The sequence below is a fragment of the Symphalangus syndactylus genome, chromosome 12, assembly GCF_028878055.3.
Source record: "Symphalangus syndactylus isolate Jambi chromosome 12, NHGRI_mSymSyn1-v2.1_pri, whole genome shotgun sequence".
Lineage (NCBI taxonomy): Eukaryota > Metazoa > Chordata > Mammalia > Primates > Hylobatidae > Symphalangus > Symphalangus syndactylus.
The window spans coordinates 40,601,903-40,623,380 of NC_072441.2; the positions used below are offsets into that span (position 1 = coordinate 40,601,903).

The following is a 21,478-nucleotide window of genomic DNA, read 5'->3' on the forward strand; positions in this document are numbered from 1 at the left end:
ATCGCACCACTTAACTCCAGCCTGGGCAAAAGATCAAGGCTCTGTCCCATCTCCCCCACCCCCACCCCGCCAAAAAAAAAAATATTCTAGTATAACAGATGTTTTCCTAAAGATTCTTTCCCAGTAAGGAAAATCTGGACATATGTAAAGGCTCTGTCCCATCTCCCCCACCCCCACCCCGCCAAAAAAAAAAAAGATTCTAGTATAACAGATGTTTTCCTAAAGGTTCTTTCCCAGTAAGGAAAATATGGACATATATAACCGGTTTCCAGATCCAGAATTTCCAAATAATTTCATCAAAATACTAGATACACTTAGTAAAAACTAAAACAGAAAACAAAACTCCTACATGATAGAGAAAGTTTGTTTTGATAATTTATGTTACATGTTTTATTCAATATCAAAATGTGCTGCATTTATAATTTTTAAAATGTCTTTAAAGCATATTTTGTTGTTCCAAACAAGTGAAATGAGTGTTTCAAAACATATACAAACACACACACATTTCACAACTTACTGATCTGCCACTAAGAATGTCACATTCATTAGCCCACAGATTACTTATAAGCCACCATAAACATCTCCTGTTGGCCGGGCGTGGTGGCTCACGCCTGCAAACCCAGCATTTTGGGAAGTCAAGGCAGGCGGATCACCAGAGGTTGGGAGTTTGAGATCAGCCTGGCTAACATGGTGAAACCCCATCTCTACTAAATATACAAAATCAGCTAGGTGTAGTGGTGCGCCCCTGTAATCCCAGCCTCAGAGACTGAGGCAGGAGATTCACTTGAACCCGGGAGGCAGAGATGGTGAGCCGAGATCGTGCCACTGCACTCCAGCCTGGGCGAAAGAGTGAGACTCAGTTTCCAAAAAAAAAAAAAAAAAAAGTTTCCTGTTGTTCCAAAAATGATTCCAAACTTGGAAATAAGTAAAAAAGATAACTGGGTGACTTTTGATCATGCTAAGCCCCATCTAATGTGAGTAGGGTCTAACATTGTTTGACTTACTAGTACTAATTAATCAGAGACCCAGACCCATTCTAGTCTATAAAATTAGAGTTCATCTCTGTAGAGTTCATCTCTGTAAGTTATAATGATATTTGTTCCTCTAAGTAATAACATAACTCAAAGGTTATGATGTAATTCCCCTGTAGGACATTAAGCAGTTTTACATCTAATATAGCAGTCTTATTTCAGCATTCCTTTTTTCACTGACTATACACATTGAATCAGCTTTGTTATCCTGCCAGTTCCCTCATAAATGAATTGAATAAAACCTTGACACATGCATCTATTTGTATGAGAATTATCTTTATAGCAGTTTGGAAATTATGCCTTGATACTCTATCAGCATGTAGCAGAACATGAAATAGCAGAATGATCCCACTTTAAACAAATGAGTCTGTCTTAGTTTGGTTTCCCAAGAAGTAGACCCTAGGACATAGATCTGAGTAGAATGGCTTATTTTAGAGGTGCAGGGACTACCAGAAGGGAAGTGAGGAAATGACAGAGGGAATAGAAGGCAGCCACCAAAGGGTGGTCATTAAGCCTGCTACCATACTGGGCAGCAATGCAGCTCAATCCACAGGGAAACTGCAAGACAGAGTAGAAAATATGTGTGTCAGAATTATCCCACTCAAAACTGGGGGAGCTGGGATATTTATACACCAATTCCTATAAGTATTAATTGAGGACTGCTCCTGGGTAGTATCAATTCCCCAGCACTTCCTGCCACCTACATGGCAGCTTTTCTCAGTGCTGGAGAAAGTTCTTGTGCATGAAGAGACAGACACAAGCCACAGGCAATCTTGGCGTTTACTGAAATGGTAGCATCCAAGGGATATAGACAAGATACTCAAGACCTTTTCAAAAAAAATAAAATAAAATAAAACATTTGCATTTAGTGGGAAATTATGTTATACTCAAGGTCACAGAACCCAAGTTCAATGCACCAACTTCCTCATGAAACAAAAGAACTTTTTTTTTTTTTTTTTTTTTATGGAATTTCGCTCTTGCTGCCCAGGCTGGAGTGCAATGGCATAATTGGCTCACCGCAATCTTCGCCTCCCAGTTTCAAGTGATTCTCCTGCCTCAGCCTCCCGAGTAGCTGGGATTACAGGCATGCACTACCACGCCCGGCTAATTTTTGTATTTTTAATATAGACAGGGTTTCTCCAAGTTGGTCAGGCTGGTCTCGAACTCCCGACCTCAGGTGATTCATCCACCTCAGCCTCCCAAAGTGCTGGGATTACAGGCGTGAGTCACCACGCCCAGCCTAAGAACTCTTTTTTTTTTTTTTTTTTTTTTTTTTTTGAGACAGAGTCTCGCTCTTTCACCCAGGCTGGAGTGCAGTGGCGCGATCTCGGCTCACTGCAAGCTCCGCCCCCCGGGGTTCACGCCATTCTCCTGCCTCAGCCTCCCGCGTAGCTGGGACTACAGGCGCCTGCCACCTTGCCCGGCTAATTTTTTGTATTTTTAGTAGAGACGGGGTTTCACCGTGTTAGCCAGGATGGTCTCGATCTCCTGACCTCGTGATCCGCCCGCCTCAGCCTCCCAGAGCGCTGGGATTACAGGCGTGAGCCACCGCGCCCGGCCCGAGAACTCTTTTTTCTATGATAAAATATCCAGATTTGATTCTTCATCAAAGGACCTTTCCTCACGATTAGTCAACTGCAAAGTACTCAGAGCACAAGGCAGCTGCTTTTCTAAAAGAAATCTCTATTTCCAGACACTTGAGGGGTCTTGATAGTACATTTGCCATCAGAAGTAAATGTATTAACTATATAAGATGGTAAATGATCTTTTTGCAACATGAATGGAAATTACTGGTCAAATATTTCATTATTATGTCTTCTTTAAGGTATATTTAGAACTTTTTATAATCAAATAGAAGCTTTTATAAAGTATTGGCCTAAATCCTAAATTACTTTCAAAAGTATTGATTTAACATGGTTTAAAAAAAAAAAAAAAAATGGCCAGGCACTGTGGCTCACGCCTCTAATGCCAGCACCTTGGGAGGCCGAGGCAGGTGGATCACCTGAGATCAGGAATTTGAGACCAGCCTGGACAACATGGTAAAACCCCATCTCTACTAAAAATACAAAAAACTAGCCAGGCATGGTGGCAGGCGCCTGTAATCCCAGCTACTCAGGGGGCAGAGGCAGGAGAATCGCTTGAACCCGGGAGGCAGAGGTTGCAGTAAGCCTAGATCGCACCATCGCACTCTAGCCTGGGGGACAAGAGCGAGACTTCCTCTCAAAAAAATACATATATTATATTTGAACCTTATTGGACCCACCTACATCCTGCTGATTGGTCCATTTTACAGAGAGCTGATTGGTCCATTTTGACAGAGTGCTGATTGGTGCATTTACAATCCTTTAGCTAGACACAAAAGTTCTCCAAGTCCTCACCTGATTAGCTAGACACAGAGCGCTGATTGGTGTGTTTAGAAACCTTTAGCTAGACACAGAGTGCTGATTGGTGCATTTACAGTCCTTTAGGCAGAAAATCTCTCCAAGTCCCCACCCAATTAGCTAGACACAGAGTGCTGACTGGTGCGTTTACAATCCTTTAGCTAGACAGAAAAGTTCTCCAAGTCCCCACCTGACCCAGAAGCCCAGCTGGCTTCACCTCTCAATGTCTAATATCTATATTCTTCTTCTGCGCTGCTCTACTTATCCTATAAAAAGTCTGATCTTCCTAGCTATATTGGAAGCTCTTTCTTTGAGGTCAGGGACTGAGATGTACATGTCTCACTATTGCCCTTACATTGGTTAAGGTGCTTTTATCTGCAAATAACAAAAACACCAACTAAGACTGATTCAGATAATCAAGAGATTTTATAGATGTTTGCACTGAAAGGTCCAAAGGTAGATCTAGCCTAAGGTAAGGATTGATTCCTGACTTCGCATTACCAAGGACCTTGTTTCCTTTCTTCCCCCATGTCTGCCTTCCTCCTAAAGATGGCTTTTGGAGTGGTCCTCCAAAAATATCTGCCAACAGCAATCAAGACCCTTTTCTTCCTTACTCTTATTTAGCATAAAAGAAAGAGAACTGTCCAGGAGCGGTGGCTCACTCCTGTAATCCCAGCACTTTGGGAGGCTGAGGCGGGTGGATCACCTGACATCGGGAGTTCAAGACCAGCCTCACCAACATGCAGAAACCCTGTCTCGACTAAAAATACAAAATTAGCTGGGCGTGGTGGCGCATGCCTGTAATCCTAGCTACTCGGGAGGCTGAGGCAGGAGAATCACTTGAACCTGGGAGGTAGAGGTTGCGGTGAGCAGATATTGCACCGTTGCACTCCAGCCTGGGCAACAAGAGCAATATTCCGTCTCAAAAAAAAAAAAATGAAAGAGGACACCTGTTTCAGTATTCCTAGCAAATTATTATGATTTACTTTAAAGGATATGCCCAGTAATTACTGAATCAATCACCATAACTGCGTGTGTGTGTGTGTGTGTGTGTGTGTGTGTGTGTGTCAGAGAGAGAGAGAGGAGGAGGGAGACAGAGAGATGAGTTCATCGGTTTAGCCCAGGTGTCCTGGGCTAAACCACATAGAATGTGCTCCTAGAATAATGTGTGGTGTTCAAACCAAAATGGAAGTGGTTGAGAAGCGGGACATAGAACCCCAGGATTGGCAGAGGCTTTGAAAGTTGGTCAGTACAGCCTCTCTTATAGTGCTTCTACCTCCTAGAATAATCCTTTTCTTTGAACAATTCAGTCTTTTAGAATATTGATAGCTGAATCTAGACCCTAGTGGTAGGTCCAAGTTCACTTAGAAGAAGCCTAATCTCTTCTCCATGAGGATGCTTTTTGCATTGGAGCATGGCTATCCCGCTTTCCTTAAGCGGTTCCAAGTGGCAGGGTTCACACTCTTTCACCACCTGCTTATTGCACAGAAGCCCCCAGGAAGCCCTGATGTTGGGAAAACTGGGAGCTCCCAATAGAATGAGCTTCCTTGATGACCCTGCCCACTCTCACTGCTCTGGGCCCAGTTCTTGCAGGGAGCAGGGACAGTTGTTTCTCGCTGCGGTGGCCCGTGAGGCCCTGTCTGAGGCTGCTGATCTTCCTACTGCAACACGTCAGAGCTGGCAAGTGTCGAGCTTTCAGAAGCATATCTGTAAGTATTTTTCCCTCTAACTCGGTTTCTTGCTCTCTGGAGACAAGCGAAGATGCGACCACAGTTCTTTATTTTGTTGACACCCTAGAACAGATAGACATGTCTAGCTGCTACGGAGAGTAATCTAGGGAAAGAAAGCCTTTTGTGGCTTCAGAAGCCATTTGCAGAAGGCATGAGTGTTAAAGCACACCGCTTAGATTCAAAAGCCCAATTTGGCCCTCAGTTAGCTTCTCAAAATTGTTTCTCCTCCCATGAGCGTTTCCTTGACTGCAGTTGGAGAGAAGAGAAAAAGTAAAAGCATAGCCTCAGAGTGCCGTGCAGTGCAGGGAAAGCAAAGTTCACCAGAAGAGGGGGCAGCTGTGTGCGGTGCCTCAGGGCCGCTATTGATTTGCCAATGAGACTCTGTTGCTGGAAGCTGAACTTATTTTGGATTCCAAAGCAGGCAAGAAGAGGAGAGAATGGGAGTTATCAGACTGATGGAGACAGCAGAGGAGGTGTGTTTTGTTTGAAGCACCCTCAATCTTTTGCTTTTTAGAAACTGAAATACAACTGTTGAAGACAAGAACGAGGTGCTAGTTCTTTTTGTTTGTTTTTGAGATGGAATCTTGCTCTGTCGCCCAGGCTAGAGTGCAGTGGCGTGACCTCAGCTCACTGCAACCTCCGCCTCCCAGGTTCAAGTGATTCTCCTTCCTCAGCCTCCCAAGTAGCTGGGATTACAAGTGCCCAGCTAATTTTTGTATTTTTAGTAGAGACGGGGTTTCACCATCTCGGCCAGGCTGGTCTCGAACTCCTGACCTCGTGATCCACCTGCTTCGGCCTCCCAAAGTGCTGGGATTACAGGTGTGAGCCACCACACCCAACCAACGAGGTGCTAGTTCTAACGCCGAGCAACAGAAGGCAGGGCTCATCCCGTTTCACAGTGTGGAAAGCAATGAAATGGGGCCTTCCTTCTTGGTCCTGAGCATATCAGCTCATTGCCTTTTTGGAAGGGGAAACTGAGGCATTTTGCACCAGTCAGTCTGCTGCTTATGATTCACAGGCCAAAGCATTCCATCTTAAAGCAAACAATGACAGGGTTCTGGATGGCATCATGCTCTTTAGGAAGTTCTAGTGCCCAAACGTAGGACCCTCCTTCACTTAAGGCAGAAAATTGGATTTTGTGTGTGTGTGTGTCTGGGTGGGGGGGGATTGGTGATACTGTTCCCATCACCACCACTTTACTGTGTTTGACACCCCCTCCCAGAGCCTTCACTCACTGTTCTGGAAGTGCCCATTTCTCCCTCTTTGCCCTCCATTGCATTTAGCATCCTAGCAGCTGAACTACATTTTCTAATTATTAGGTTGGTAAAAAAGTAATGCAGTTTTTGCAATTACTTTTAATATTTCTCTTCACAAAACCTGTATGCTCTTGGAAGGGAGGGGCTAATATTTTTGAGCACTCCATGTACCAGGCCTGGGGGCAGGTACTTTTACATCCACTTCTGTGAGATACTTACACCTACCCATACTTTACAGATGAGGAAAGTTCAAGTTGTTCACCCAAGGCCCCACAGCAAATAGGTGTAGAGCCAGGATCCTTACCCAACCTCCAGGGCCCCCTCTCTGCTACACCAGCAGGCATTATCTCGTATTTGTTACATTACCATCAGCATGTGTTAGGTTTGGAGTAATAGTCACTGATTTTTTAACAGTACTTTTTAGTTTTTAATTTTTTTTAGAGATGGTGTCACACTCTGTGGTGCAGGCTGGAGTGCAGTGGTGCAATCATAGCTCACTGCAACCTCAAACTCCCCTGGGCTCAAGCAGTCCTTCCACCTCAGCCTCCCAAATAGCTAAGATTGCATGTGCACACCACCACATCCAGCTAATTTATTTATTTTTTTAATTTCTGGTATTCTTGTTCACTTGGTTACATTTGTATAAAGTTCTGATTGCCGGTTGCTCAGATAACAAGTAACAAGGCAGAATTCTTTAAAGCATTAAAGTTCCTTAAATCTAAAGCTAAATCTTGAATACATTATTGAATTCTTTAATATCCTGAGGGCAAACAGATTGATAGCTGCACATTTGGTATACTTTGTTTTTTGGATTTTATTTTTCATCCCAGATTTATTTGGCAATGTAATGGTAAATTTTGTAAACTTGCATCAGGTTTATGAATAAAGAACCATTAAAAAATGTAAAAACAAACAAAAAAACAAGTCTCTCTGTTGCCCAGGCTGGTCTCCAACTCCTGGCTTCAAGCAATCCTCCTGCCTCAGCCTTTCAAGTAGTTGGGATTACAGGCACAAACCACCTTACCAGCTCACTGCTTATTAGCTTCATGTTTGCCATGTCTATCTGAAATCTGATTTGAAATTAACTAAGAGTAGAGGGGAATCTAGCCAAGATGGCCAAATAGGAACAGCTCCAGTCTACAGCTCCCAGCATGAGCAATGCAGAAGAATGATTTCTGCATTTCCAACTGAGGTACCGGGTTCATCTCACTGGGGATTGTCAGACAGTGGGTGCAGGACAGTGGATGCAGTACACCAAGTGTGAGCTGAAGCAGGGTGAGGCATCGCCTCACCCAGGAAGTGCAAGGGGTCAGTGAATTCCCTTTCCTAGCCAAGGAAAGGGGTGACAGATGGCACCTGGAAAATCGGGTCACTCCCACCCAATACTGCGCTTTTCGACGATCTTAGCAAATGGCACCCCAGGAGATTACCCTCCAGCACTGGGCTTGGAGGGTCCTACACCCACGGAGCCTCGCTCATTGCTAGCACAGCAGTCTGAGATCAAACTACAAAGCAACAGCGAGGCTGGGGGAGGGGCGCCCGCCATTGCCAAGGCTTGAGTAGGTAAATAGAGCGGCTGGGAAGCTCAAACTTGGTGGAGCCCACCGCAGCTCAAGGAGGCCTGCCTGCCTCTGTAGACTCCACCTCTGGGGGCAGGGCATACTCAAACAAAAGGCAGCAGAAACCTCTGCAGACTTAAATGTCCCTGTCTGACAGCTTTGAAGAGAGTAGTAGTTCTCCCAGCATGCAGCTTGAGATCTGAGAACAGACAGACTGCCTCTTCAAGTGGGTCCCTGAACCCAAGTAGCCTAACTGGGAGGCACCCCCCAGTAGGGGCAGACTGACACCTCACACAGCCAGGTATTCCTCTGAGATAAAACTTCCAGAGGAACGATCAGGCAGCTACATTTGCTGTTCACCAATATTTGCTGTTCTGAAGCCTCCGCTGCTGATACCCAGGCAAACAGGGTCTGGAGCGGACCTCCAGGAAACTCCAACAGACCTGCAGCTGAGGGTCCTGACTGTTAGAAGGAAAACCAATAAACAGAAAGGACATCCACACCAAAACCCCATCTGTACGTCACCATCATCAAAGACCAAAGGTAGATAAAACAACAAAGATGGGGAAAAAACAGAGTAGAAAAACTGAAAATTCTAAAAATCAGAGCACCTCTCCTCCTTCAAAGGAATGCAGCTCCTTACCAGCAATGGAACAAAGCTGGACGGACAATGACTTTGACGAGTTGAGAGAGGAAGGCTTCAGACGATCAAACTTCTCCGAGCTAAAGGAGGAATTTCGAACCCATGGCAAAGAAGTTAAAAACCTTGAAAAAAGATTAGATGAATGGCTAACTAGAATAACCAATGCAGAGAAGTCCTGAAAGGACCTGATGACACTGAAAATCATGGCATGAGAACAATGTGACAAATGCACAAGCCTCAGTAGCTGATTCGATCAACTGGAAGAAAGGGTATCAGTGATGGAAGATCACATGAATGAAATGAAGTGAGAAGAGAAATTTAGAGAAAAAAGAATAAAATAAAAAGAAATGAATGAAGCCTCCAAGAAATATGGGACTATGTGAAAAGAGCAAATCTATGTCTGATTGGTGTACCTGAAAGTGACAGGGAGAATGGAACCAAGTTGGAAAACACTCTGCAGGATATTATCCAGGAGAACTTCCCCAATCTAGCAAGGCAGGCCAACATTCAAATTCAGGAAATACAGAGAATGCCACAAAGATACTCCTCGAGAAGAGCAACTCCAAGATACATAATTGTCAGATTCACCAAAGTTGCAATGAACGAAAAAATGTTAAGGGCAGCCAGAGAGAAATGTTGGGTTACTCGCAAAGGGAAGCCCATCAGACTAACAGCTGATCTCTTGGCAGAAACTCTACAAGCCAGAAGAGAGTGGGGGCCAATATTCAACATTCTTAAAGAAAAGAATTTTCAACCCAGAATTTCATATCCAGCCAAATGAAACTTCAGAAGTGAAGGAGAAATAAAATACTTTACAGACAAGAAAATGATGAGAGACTTTGTCACCACCAGGCCTGCCCTAAAAGAGCTCCTGAAGGAAGCACTAAACATGGAAAGGAACAACCGTTACCACCCACTGCAAAAACATGCCAAACTGTAAAGACCATCAAGGCTAGAAAGAAACTGCATCAACTAACGAGCAAAATAACCAACTAACATCATAATGACAGGGTCAAATTCACACATAACAATATTAACCTTAAATGTAAATGGGCTAAATGCTCCAATTAAAAGACAGACTGGCAAATTGGATAAAGACTCAAGACCCATCAGTGTGCTGTATTCAGGAAACCCATCTCAAGTGCAGAGACACACATAGGCTCAAAATAAAGGGATGGAGGAAGATCTACCAAGCAAACGGAAAACAAAAAAGGCAGGGGTTGCAATCTTAGTCTCTGATAAAACAGACTTTAAACCAACAAAGATCAAAAGAGACAAAGAAGGCCATTACATAATGGTAAAGGGATCAATTCAGCAAGAAGAGCTAACTATCCTAAATATATATGCACCCAATACAGGAGCATCCAGATTCATAAAGCAAATCCTTAGAGACCTACTAAGAGACTTAGATTCCCACACAATAATAATGGGAGATTTTAACACCCCACTGTCAACATTAGACACATCAACGAGACAGAAGGTTAACAAGGATATCCAGGAATTGAACTCAGCTCTGCACCAAGTGGAACTAATAGACATCTACAAAACTTTCCACCCAAAATCAACAGAATATACATTTTTTTCAGCACCATACCACACGTATTCCAAAATTGACCACATAGTTGGACGTAAAGCACTCCTCAGCAAATGTAAAAGAACAGAAATTATAACAAACTGTCTCTCAGACCACAGTGCAATCAAACTAGAATTCAGGATTAAGAAACTCACTCAAAACCACTCAAATACATGGAAACTGAACAACCTGCTCCTGAATGACTACTGGGTACATAACGAAATGAAGGCAGAAATAAAGATGTTCTTTGAAACCGATGAGAACAAAGACACAACATACCCGAATCTCTGGGACACATTCCAAGCAGTGTATAGAGGGAAATTTATAGCACTAAATGCCCACAAGAGAAAGCAGGAAAGGTCTAAAATTGACACCCTAACATCACAATTAAAAGAACTAGAGAAGCAAGAGCAAACACATTCAAAAGCTAGCAGAAGGCAAGAAATAACTAAGATCAGACAGGACGGAAGGAAATAGAGACACAAAAAACCCTTCAAAAAATCAATGAATCCAGGAGCTGGTTTTTTGAAAAGATCAACAAAATTGATAGACAGCTAGAAAGACTAACAAAGAAGAAAAGAGAGAAGAATCAAACAGACGCAATAAAAAATGATAAAGGGGATATCAACACCGATCCCACAGAAATACAAACTACGTCAGAGAATACTATTAACACTTCATTGCAAATAAACTAGAAAATCTAGAAGAAATGGATAAATTCCTGGACACATACACCCTCCCAAGACTAAACGAGGAAGAAGTTGAATCTCTGAAGAGACCAGTAACAGGCTCTGAAATTGAGGCAATAATTAATAGCTTACCAACGAAAAAAAGTCCAGGACCAGACGGATTCACAGCCGAATTCTACCAGAGGTACAAGGAGGAGCTGGGACCATTCCTTCTGAAACTATTCTAACCAATAGAAAAAGAGGGAATCCTCCCTAACACATTTTATGAGGCCAGCATCATCCTGATATCAAAGCCTGGCAGAGACATAACAAAAAAAAGAGAATTTTAGACCAACATCCTTGATGAACACCAATGCAAAAATCCTCAATAAAATATTGGCAAACCGAATCCAGCAGCACATCAAAAAGTTTATCTACCATGATCAAGTGGGCTTCATCCCTGGGATGCAAGGCTGGTTCAACATATGCAAATCAATAAATGTAATCCAGCATATAAACAGAACCAAAGACAAAAACCACATGATTATCTCAATAGATGCAGAAAAGGCCTTTGACAAAATTCAGCAGCCCTTCATCCTAAAAACTCTCAGTAAATTAGGTATTGATGGGACATATCTCAAAATAATAAGAGCTATCTATGACAAACCCACAGCCAAAATCATACTGAATGGGCAAAAACTTGAAGCACTCCCTTTGAAAACTGGCACAAGACAGGGATGCCCTCTCTCACCACTCCTATTCAACATAGTGTTGGAAGTTCTGGCCAGGGTAATCAGGCAGGAGAAGGAAATAAAGGGTATTCAATTAGGAAAAGAGGAAGTCAAACTGTCCCTGTTTGCAGATGACACGATTGTATATCCAGAAAACCCCATTGTCTCAGCCCAAAATCTCCTTAAGCTGATAAGCAACTTCAGCAGTCTCAGGATACAAAATCAATGTGCAAAAATCACAGGCATTCTTATACACCAATCACAGACAAACAGAGAGCCAAATCATGAGTGAACTCCCATTCACAATTGCTTTAAAGAGAATAAAATACCTAGGAATCCAACTTACAAGGGATGTGAAGGACCTCTTCAGGGAGAACTACAAACCTCTGCTCAACGAAATAAAAGAGGGTACAAACACATGGAAGAACATTCCATGCTCATGGGTAGGAAGAATCAATATCGTGAAAATGGCCATACTGCCCAAGGTAATTTATAGATTCAATGCCATACCCATCAAGCTACCAATGACTTTCTTCACAGAATTGGAAAAAACTACTTTAAAGTTCATATGGAACCAAAAAAGAGCCTGCATGGCCAAGTCAATCCTAAGCCAAAAGAACAAAGCTGGAGGCATCATGCTACCTGACTTCAAACTATGCTACAAGGCTACAGTAACCAAAACAGCATGGTACTGGTACCAAAACAGAGATACAGACCAATGGAACAGAACAGAGTCCTCAGAAATAAAGCCACATATCTACACCTAATTGATCTTTGACAAACCTGACAAAAACAAGAAATGGGGACAGGATTCCCTATTTAATAAACGGTGCTGGGAAAACTGGCTAGCCATATGTAGAAAGCTAAAACTGGATCCCTTCCTTACACTTTATACAAAAATTAATTCAAGATGGATTAAAGACTTAAATGTTGGACCTAAAACCATAAAAACCCTAGAAGAAAACCTAGGCAATACCATTCAGGACATAGGCATGGGCAAGGACTTCATGTCTAAAACACCAAAAGCAATGGCAACAAAAGCCAAAATTGACAAATGGGATCTAATTAAACTAAAGAGCTTCTGCACAGCAAAAGAAACTACCATCAGAGTGAGCAGAGAAAATTTTTGCAAGCTACTCATCTGACAAAGGGCTAATATCTGAAATCTACAAAGAACTCAAACAAATTTACAAGAAAAAAACAACTCCATCAACAAGTGGGTGAAGGATATGAACAGACACTTCTCAAAAGAAGACATTTATGCAGCCAACAGACACATGAAAAAATGCTCATCAACACTGGCCACCAGAGAAATGCAAATCAAAACCACAATGAGATACCATCTCACACCAGTTAGAATGGCGATCATTAAAAAGTCAGGAAACAACAGGTGCTGGAGAGGATGTGGAGAAATAGGAACACTTTTACACTGTTGGTGGGACTGTAAACTAGTTTAACCATTGTGGAAGTCAGTGTGGCGATTCATCAGGGATCTAGAACTAGAAATACCATTTGACCCAGCCATCCCATTACTGGGTATATACCCAAAGGATTATAAATCATGCTGCTATAAAGACACATGCACACGTATGTTTATTGTGGCACTATTCACAATAGCAAAGACTTGGAACCAAGCCAAATGTCTAACAATGATAGACTGGATTAAGAAAATGTGGCACATATACACCATGGAATACAATGCAGCCATAAAAAATGATGAGTTCATGTCCTTTGTAGGCACATGGATGAAGCTGGAAACCATCATTCTCAGCAAACTATCGCAAGGACAAAAAACCAAACACTGCATGTTCTCACTCATAGGTGAGAACTGAACAATGAGAACACATGGACACAGGAAGGGGAACATCACACACCAGGGCCTGTTACAGGGTGGAGGGAGGGGGGAGGGATAGCATTGGGAGATATATCTAATGTTTAATGACCAGTTAATGGGTGTAGCACACCAACATGGCACATGTATACATATGTAACAAACCTGCACATTGTGCACATGTACCCTAAAACTTAAAGTATAATAATAAAAAAAAGAAATTAACTAAGAATATTTATAAGTGGAAGAGCGTGATAAATAATTTTTACAATGTCTGTCTTAGACAGTTCAGGCTACTATAACAGAATACCATACACTGGGTGGCTTAAACAACAAACTTTTTTTCCTCACAGTTCTGGAGGCTGGGAAATCTAAGATCAAGTCACTGGCATCAAGAGGCTCTCTTCCTGGTTTGCAGATGGCCACCTTCTCATCATATCCTCATATGGCGGAGGTAGGTGGCAGCCAAGCTCTTGCATCTCTGCTTAGAAAGGCACTGATCCCACTCATGAAGGTTTCACCCTCATGACCTAATTACCTCCCAAAAGCCCTACCTCCTAATATTATCACACTGGTGATTAGGTTTGTTTTTTTTGTTTCGTTTTGTTTTGGTTTTTGTTTTGTTTTCTTTTTTTTTTTTTTTTTGAGACAGAGTCTTGCTCTGTCACCCAGGCTGGAGTGCAGTGGCACAATCTCGGCTCACTGCAAGCTCCACCTCCCAGGTTCACGCCATTCTCCTGCCTTAGCTTCCTGAGTTGCTGGGACTACAGGCACCAGCCACCGCGCCCGGCAAATTTTTTTTTTATATTTTTAGTAGAGGCGGGGTTTCGCCATGTTAGCCAGGATGGTCTCGATCTCCTGACCTCGTGATCCGCCCGCCTCGGCCTCCCAAAGTGCTGGGATTACAGGCGTGAGCCACCGTGCCTGGCCTTGTTTTGTTTCTTTTGTTTTTTGAGACAGAGTCTCGCTCTGTCGCCCAGACTGGGATGCAATGGTGCAATCTCGGCTCACTGCAACCTCTGCCTCCTAGGTTCAAGAGATTCTCCTGCCTTAGCCTCCTGAGTAGCTGGGACTACAGGCGCGTGACACCACACCTGGCTAATTTTTGTATTTTTTAGTAGAGACGGGGTTTCCCCATGTTGGTCATGGTGGTCTTGAACTCCTGAACTCCTGATCCACCTGCCTTAGCCTCCCAAAGTGCTGGGATTACAAGCATCAGCCACCACGCCCGGCCTTGTTTTGGTTTTTTAAGACAGAGTCTTGCTCTGTTGCCCAGGCTGGAGTGCAGTGGCGTGATCTTGGCTCACTGCAACCTCCACCTCTCAAGTTCAAGCGATTCTCCCTCCTTAGCCTCCTGAGTAGCTGGGACTACAAGCCTGTGCCACCATGCCCAGCTAATTTTTTGTATTTTTAGTAGAGATGGGGTCTCACCATGTTAGCCAGGATGGTCTTGATCTCCTGACCTCATGATCCACCCACTTTGGCCTCACAAAGTGCTGGGATTACAGGCGTGAGCCACCGCGCTCGGCCAGTGATTAGGTTTTAAGATATAAATTTGGGGAGGATACAAACACTCATATCCATAACAATGTCTAATGATATCTTGTAACTCATTTCATATTATTTACTTGTATTGATAAAATTTCATATTATTTCATATCTTGTAACTCATTTCATATTATTTACTTGTCTTGATAAAATTTTATTCAATACCCATAAAGCTAGTGTATTTCCAGTTCCATAGATTAAGATAAACTTCCATCTCCAATCTCCATCTCCTTTTAAGCTTTTATTTCAGTTGTACCTGTGAGTAATAGAAATGGCTCTTAACTCATTCTTCCCTGAAAATAATGGACAAACAGTAGTTTTGCCACTATGTCAATAGACATATATTCTCTCTCTCTCTGTGTGTGTGTGTGTGTGTGTGCGTGTGTATGTGTGTGTAGCTAGAACTTAAAAAGCAGTTAGTATCAGCCATGCTAGGGGCTTCACCTTGATGTTGCCTCAGAGGTAAGTACTGTTGCTCCATTTAGCAGTTGGGGAAACTGAAGCTCAGATGATTTTCACTTGCTCAAGGTCACATAGCTAGGAAGAGGTCACGCTGAGGCACAGACCAGGTCTGATTCCAAAGTCATGCTCTTAACCACTGCATATACTGCTGCCTGGTTTCCCACAGCAGGGGTCAGCAGCCTCTTAAGAAGAAAGAGCCTAAGAAGGTCAAAGATAAAGGATAGCGTAACAATAGAAGAGGTTGACAGACAGCATTTTTAAGATTGGGGGAGTGTAGAGAAACATTTCCCACATGTAAAACTATAAAATGACTTTCTGCATATTAAGCCTTGTACAAATAGTTTTGTGACAGCAGTGACTGATGGAAAGCACATTAACGTGGAGATCAAGCAGCAAGTTAATAATCTGAATTTTAAAGAGGCTTTTTTTCTGACAGATCAGAATCATCTTATAAATTTTTAAGAAATGTGAATAGGTGTCTGACATGAACGATTAAAGGGGAACTATTTAGTGTTGCAAAATGAATTAAACCTCTAAAATGTCTCCACGCAATTATGGGTAGAGGCAAAACTGTTAAAACTGGAGTAATAAATTGGGAAATTGCCACTTCCAAAAAGAAAAGGAAAAATCTGAAAGTTAATCCTTCTGCAAACAAAATGCTCTTAATGGGGATGGGTCCGGAAGGCAGGGGTCTAAGCCTTAAGGGTAGGCATTGATAGGACGTGCAGCCTGAGCCTCCTAACAGGCTCTGTGGTCTGGCAGAGGGAAGGGAACAGCATTGTGACTGGAAACATGGCTTCCTCTTTCTCTTTCTCCTCCCCTGACTCCAGCTGTGCTCGTCCTTCTAGACATGCAATTTCTGTTGAGCACATTCATTGCTTCTCACAGGTGTGATGGCTCCATCACCATATATTTAATAGTTTTCCAAAATCAATACCTCTTCAACGTAGTGCTTTTGAAATCATAGTTCTCCCCTGAAAAGTACTCATGATGGCACTTACTTGATAATAACTTTACCCACCAGGGAACATATTATAAAGTGGGCTTGAGAGCATGGTTATAACACAGGGTGTCCATTTTCTTCATCTGCAGCTAATTCTATGGTGTGGAAATACCGCTGACACCAAGAACTTCATTCTGTAATTTAGAACAGAAAAAAAATCCCGACTATCCGTATTTCTTAGGAAAGCATTTTAGGAAGGAACATAGGGTTTATTCACAGTTCTGAACTCATTGTGAGGGGCAAAATTTACAGATATTGGTTAAATGTCATAATTTTTCTTTCCTCAAATGGTTATTCTTCATGGACGTGAATTTACTCAACTATTTGATGGAAAAGGAAATTGTGGTATTTCAGGCTGACAGTTTGAAGGAGTCTGGGAACTGGAGGGTTTGAATTCAACTCTAGTGAAATAAATGCCATGGTGGTTGATTGGGAGAGTGTTTAAAACCTTCTCGTACCAATTACCTCTTGTTGTCCTCTGCCAGATACCTCTCTGAAGATAGAGCTTGTCGAATTTTGGATGGACGGTTTAACAAATTATCAACTAGCTACATAGGAGGAAGCCATTCAAAAGGAAGATGCAGGTAAGCAGTTTTCATGCCTTTTTAAACCAGCTAAAAATCTTCTGCAGAACCCAAAATCACAGAGAAAAGTAAAGAGAACAGCTTTGCTGTAATCCAAGAGGCGGACCTGAAACGCTGTCCGTGTGTTCTCTTGGGTGCTATGGGCCAGACACTTCCATATCCCAAGTTCTCTGGAGCACAGTTTAAAAACCATTAATATATGTCAACATGCAATCAATGGTTTTCTTTAGATGATGAAATTAATCTTTCTTTCATTTTTTCTCTCTGTATTTTTTTAAATTTCCACAAAAGTGTATTTTTATAAATAGCAGAAAATAACAATTTTTTTCAAGCGACATATATAAGGAAGCCGAAAAAAGTATAGAACTCAGGTTTCTGACTTTTACTGGGGAACAAATAAGTGACAAAATAAAGTGATCCATTTTGGGCTATGTGAGAACAGAGGATTGTAGGAGAGAGATATTTGCTCTTTCCTAATTCAAAGGCTCATGTTTACTTTTCCTTCACCTGGAGATACCAGGGATTAACAGATGTTTATTTTAACTCTGCCCTAGACACCCTGCAATAGCTCCCAGCAGATACAGTGGCCAAATCTGCTCTCCCACTGTTTAAGATTGAAGAACAAGTCTGACTTCATTTTGGGAACTCAGGGGGCTCTTGTTACTTAACCTAATGGGCACTGAGGGTGGTCACTTTTGAGAGAATGATGTAAATTACCTGCAGCATTTCTACCTGAAACCTGTTCCTCCCTTTCTTTTTCTAACATGCCATCATCTCCTTTTAAACTCTGAATCTCTGCCAGCTCCTTTGTTCAAGTGCTCCTTATTCCAGTGCCGTTTCCTAGGCTGGCTTTCCAGTCTTCCTGATTTCCCAGCAGGCTACAGCCAGACCATATCTATCATTTGATGGCGTTTACACTGACAGTGAGCTCAAAGTCCATGTAAGGCTGGGCACAGTGGCCCTTGCCTGTAATCCCAGCACTTTGGGAGGCTGAGGTGGGCAGATCATGAGGTCAGGAGTTCAAGACCAGCCTGGCCAACATAGTGAAACCCTGTCTCTAATAAAAATACAAAAATTAGCCAAGCATGGTGGTGCACACCTGTAGTCCCAGCTACTTGGGAGGCTGAGGCAGGAGAATCACTTGAACCTGGGAGGTGGAGGTTGCAGTGAGCCGAGATCGCGCCACCACACTCCAGTCTGGGTGACAGAGTGACACTCTGTCTCGGGGGAAAAGAAGAAAGTCAGTGTGATGGCGTCATCCCAAGAGCAAATAACCTACTAGTTATAAAAGTACCTGCTTTGGAGTAAAGCAGTCAGACAAAAATCCCTGCTCTGCCATTTCTATACTGTATGACTTCTGCCAAATTACTTAATTTCTCTAAGACTCAAGTTTTTCATTTAAAAAATAAGAATAATAAATAAAACCTGCCTCACAGTGTTGTGTCACAGGCTTGCTGTGAGAATTAAATGAAATCATTTATGTGGAACACTTGTCACAACTTGTGGCATATTTTTTAAGAACTCAAATGATAGCTATTTATTATTATTATTATATGCTTAGTATTTCTATTCTAGATTCTGGAACAAGGGAGGTGATGACGATGGGGAGGAAAAGATCATGGACTTGTCCAGGAGACCTCAGCTCTACTTGCTCAACCTCTGTGCTGTGAAGGGAAGCTACTGTACTAGATGAGGATCTCACCAGACAGGGTCCCAGTAAGACACAGATGGCGAACTTAATGGGTGAATTAAAAGGAGTGTAATCAAGGGATTATTTACAGAGGTGTGGACAGGGTTAAGGGAGACCATGAAGCATCCAGGGATTCACATCAGCAAGGAGCCATTGCCACCCTTGATCCCCACCTGAAAGGAACAAGGGTAGGGAATGGTGTTACTAGAAGCTGGTGAGAGTTGGAGCCCTGGAAGAGAGCCAGCCCACAAGAGCTGTAGTTATGGAGGAATTCAGGCACTACAAAAACCCTCGCCCAGCAGGAAAAAGCAAAGGAATATATTCCAGATTTGTCTCTCCTCTGACCACTAATCACTGCTGGTATCTCGCTAGTTAAATCCATCAGAAAACCATGGTATGTGGAAGTCAGCGTGCTGCACAGGGCAGGGCAGAGAAGGGAGGGAGAGTAGGCACAGAGAGTAACCAGCCTGGCAGATTTATGATTCTGAAAGTCTCAGAGAGTCTGCTATGCTGGCCTGGTCATCCTGGCCTGGAGGAATGTGTTAAGTAGGTGCAATGGCTCAGCAATAGATGCCCTAACTCCTCCCAGGAAAAGTGAGAACCCAAATTGCTGATCTTAGGTTGGGAAATGGAGATCTCAGATTTCCCTTGGGATGTGAACTATGGCTCTAAGAATGATCTGAGAGGCAGCTTCAAACAAGCAAACCTAAATTACAAACCAGGCAGATGATCCAACAGAGGTGTCAGGCTGAAGGAGCTGAGTAGAGATAGAATTCTGGGAAAAGGATAATGCAGAACCCTGAAGTAACTAGTAATTGATGATGACGTTTGGAATACAAGTATGGGGCTGGGACTGGGGACTTTCTGAGACACTAAAGTGCATCCGTCAGAGCTCTTCCAGGGCCTCTGTGGTTCAGGAATAGAATGGTATGCAATTCATTTGCTCATTAATTAATTACTTAATTCAACAAGTATGTAATTTTTTAAATTGAGATGGGGGTTGGGGTCTCACTATGTTGCCCAGGCTGGACTTGAACTCCTAGGCTCAAGCAATCCTCCCACCTCAGCCTCCTGAGAAGCTGGGATTTTAGGTGTGTACCACCATGCCTGGCTCCAGCAAGTATGTACTGAATTATCTTGTCTGTGCTAGGCAGGGGGCCAGGTGCTAAGCTAGAACAATGAAAAAAACACAAACCCTGTCCTGAAGGAGCTCAACTAGGTGATTCCTCAAATAGGGTCAACAGCCAATCACAACACAGTATGTATGATGAGTGGTCTTGAGGGATCACAGAAGAGGGACACAACACTAGTCTGGGTGGGTAAGGAGAGCTTCTCAGGGAGGGGACCTCTATACTGACCCTGAATGCTGAATTAACCAGAGAGGACAGGGTCAGAGAGGGAGGTGGGAACAGTTGGAGGAAGCTGCCATGTATTTAGGGGACTGCTAACAGTTCAGTAAAGTAAGTGGGAAGTGATGAAAGTTGAGGCTGGAGGGGTAGGCAGAGGTAGATCCTAATAAGCATTATTTGTCAGGGTGAAGACACTGAAGTCAATGGACAGGGGAGTGACATGATCAGATTTGAATTTCAGAAAAATCATTCTGGGTTCCAGTGTGAAGGGCAGAGAAAGGGAGGCTGGGCACAAAAGACAGGGAGAGCAATAAAAAAGATGTTTCAACTATCTGAGAGAGAAACCATGGTGTTTAGGTGTGCCTGAACCAGGTAGCACCAGTGGACATGAGTGAACAGACTCAGACACATTTAGTGGAAGAACTGGCCAGGCTAGGTGACTGCCAGGATATCAGGATGAGAAAGAAGGAGAACTCTAGTTTGGTCACTGGGTTGCTGCTAATGCCAGTCACTGAGTCAAGCCACAGATGAATGAGGCACAGCTGGGTAGAGGGCAATGTGGGAACAGTTTGATAAAGATGTATCTCTCTTTTTAGTGAGTCAGCATGCTTTATATGACTGAGAATAAATCATTAAACAGATTACACTTCATGCTATATTCTGAAAGTCTGTATTACTCCAAAATTCATATGTTGAAATGTAATCCCCCATGCAAAAATTAAGAGGTGGGATCTTTAGGAGGTGTTTAGATCATGAGAGTGGAGTCTTCATGAATGGGATTAGTGCCCTTATAAAAGAGGCCCAAGGGAGCTTGCTGGCCCCTTCCACCATGTAAGAATACAACGAGAAGGTGCCATCGATAAAGAGGTGGGCCCTCATCAGACACCAAATCTGCTAGAGCCTTGATTTTGGACTTCCCAGCCTCCAGAACTGTGAGAAATAAACTTCTGTTGTTTATAAGCCACCTAGTTTATGGTATTTTTGTCATAGTAGCCCAAACATACTAAGATACTTCATAAATGTGTTAACGGTATTGCTGGGCTGGGGTCGGGGGAATGTCCCCATCCTATAAGATTGGGAAACACTGAATTAAATGAAGCTAAACAGTTTTTGTTATCTCAGAACTTCTCAGAGTCATTAATAGCCTAGGGCCTTTGATGTCCTAAATAGGATATCATTTGTCCCCATCCCCTCACACCACCACACAACACCTATTTATATCCCTTGTAAATGTATTTCTCAGAATGGTGTTACTTAAAGTGTAGCCCAAAGACCAGCTTCAGTTTGTAAACTATTATAGTCAATGACAAGATAAGTACAGAAATTGAGACTGTTTAGAAAATTTTAATAGCAATTTTGTGTCTTTGAATCTAATAAAAAATATAGGTTTGTATGTTGTATGTCTGCTTTTTCATCTTATTTTTCTAGTGAGTTATTTC

General features: G+C 42.7%; 1 long non-coding RNA gene across 1 annotated transcript in view; it reads right to left on the reverse strand.

Moving 5' to 3' along the window:
• The window catches only part of LOC134733723 (uncharacterized), a 94,260-nt gene extending 78,698 nt beyond the window's left edge, over window positions 1–15,562 (reverse strand). The window contains exon 1 of the long non-coding RNA XR_010117348.1: window positions 15,396–15,562. This is a non-coding gene — a long non-coding RNA (uncharacterized lncRNA). The remainder of the gene's footprint in view (window positions 1–15,395) is intronic.
• Window positions 15,563–21,478: the final 5,916 nt, after the last annotated feature.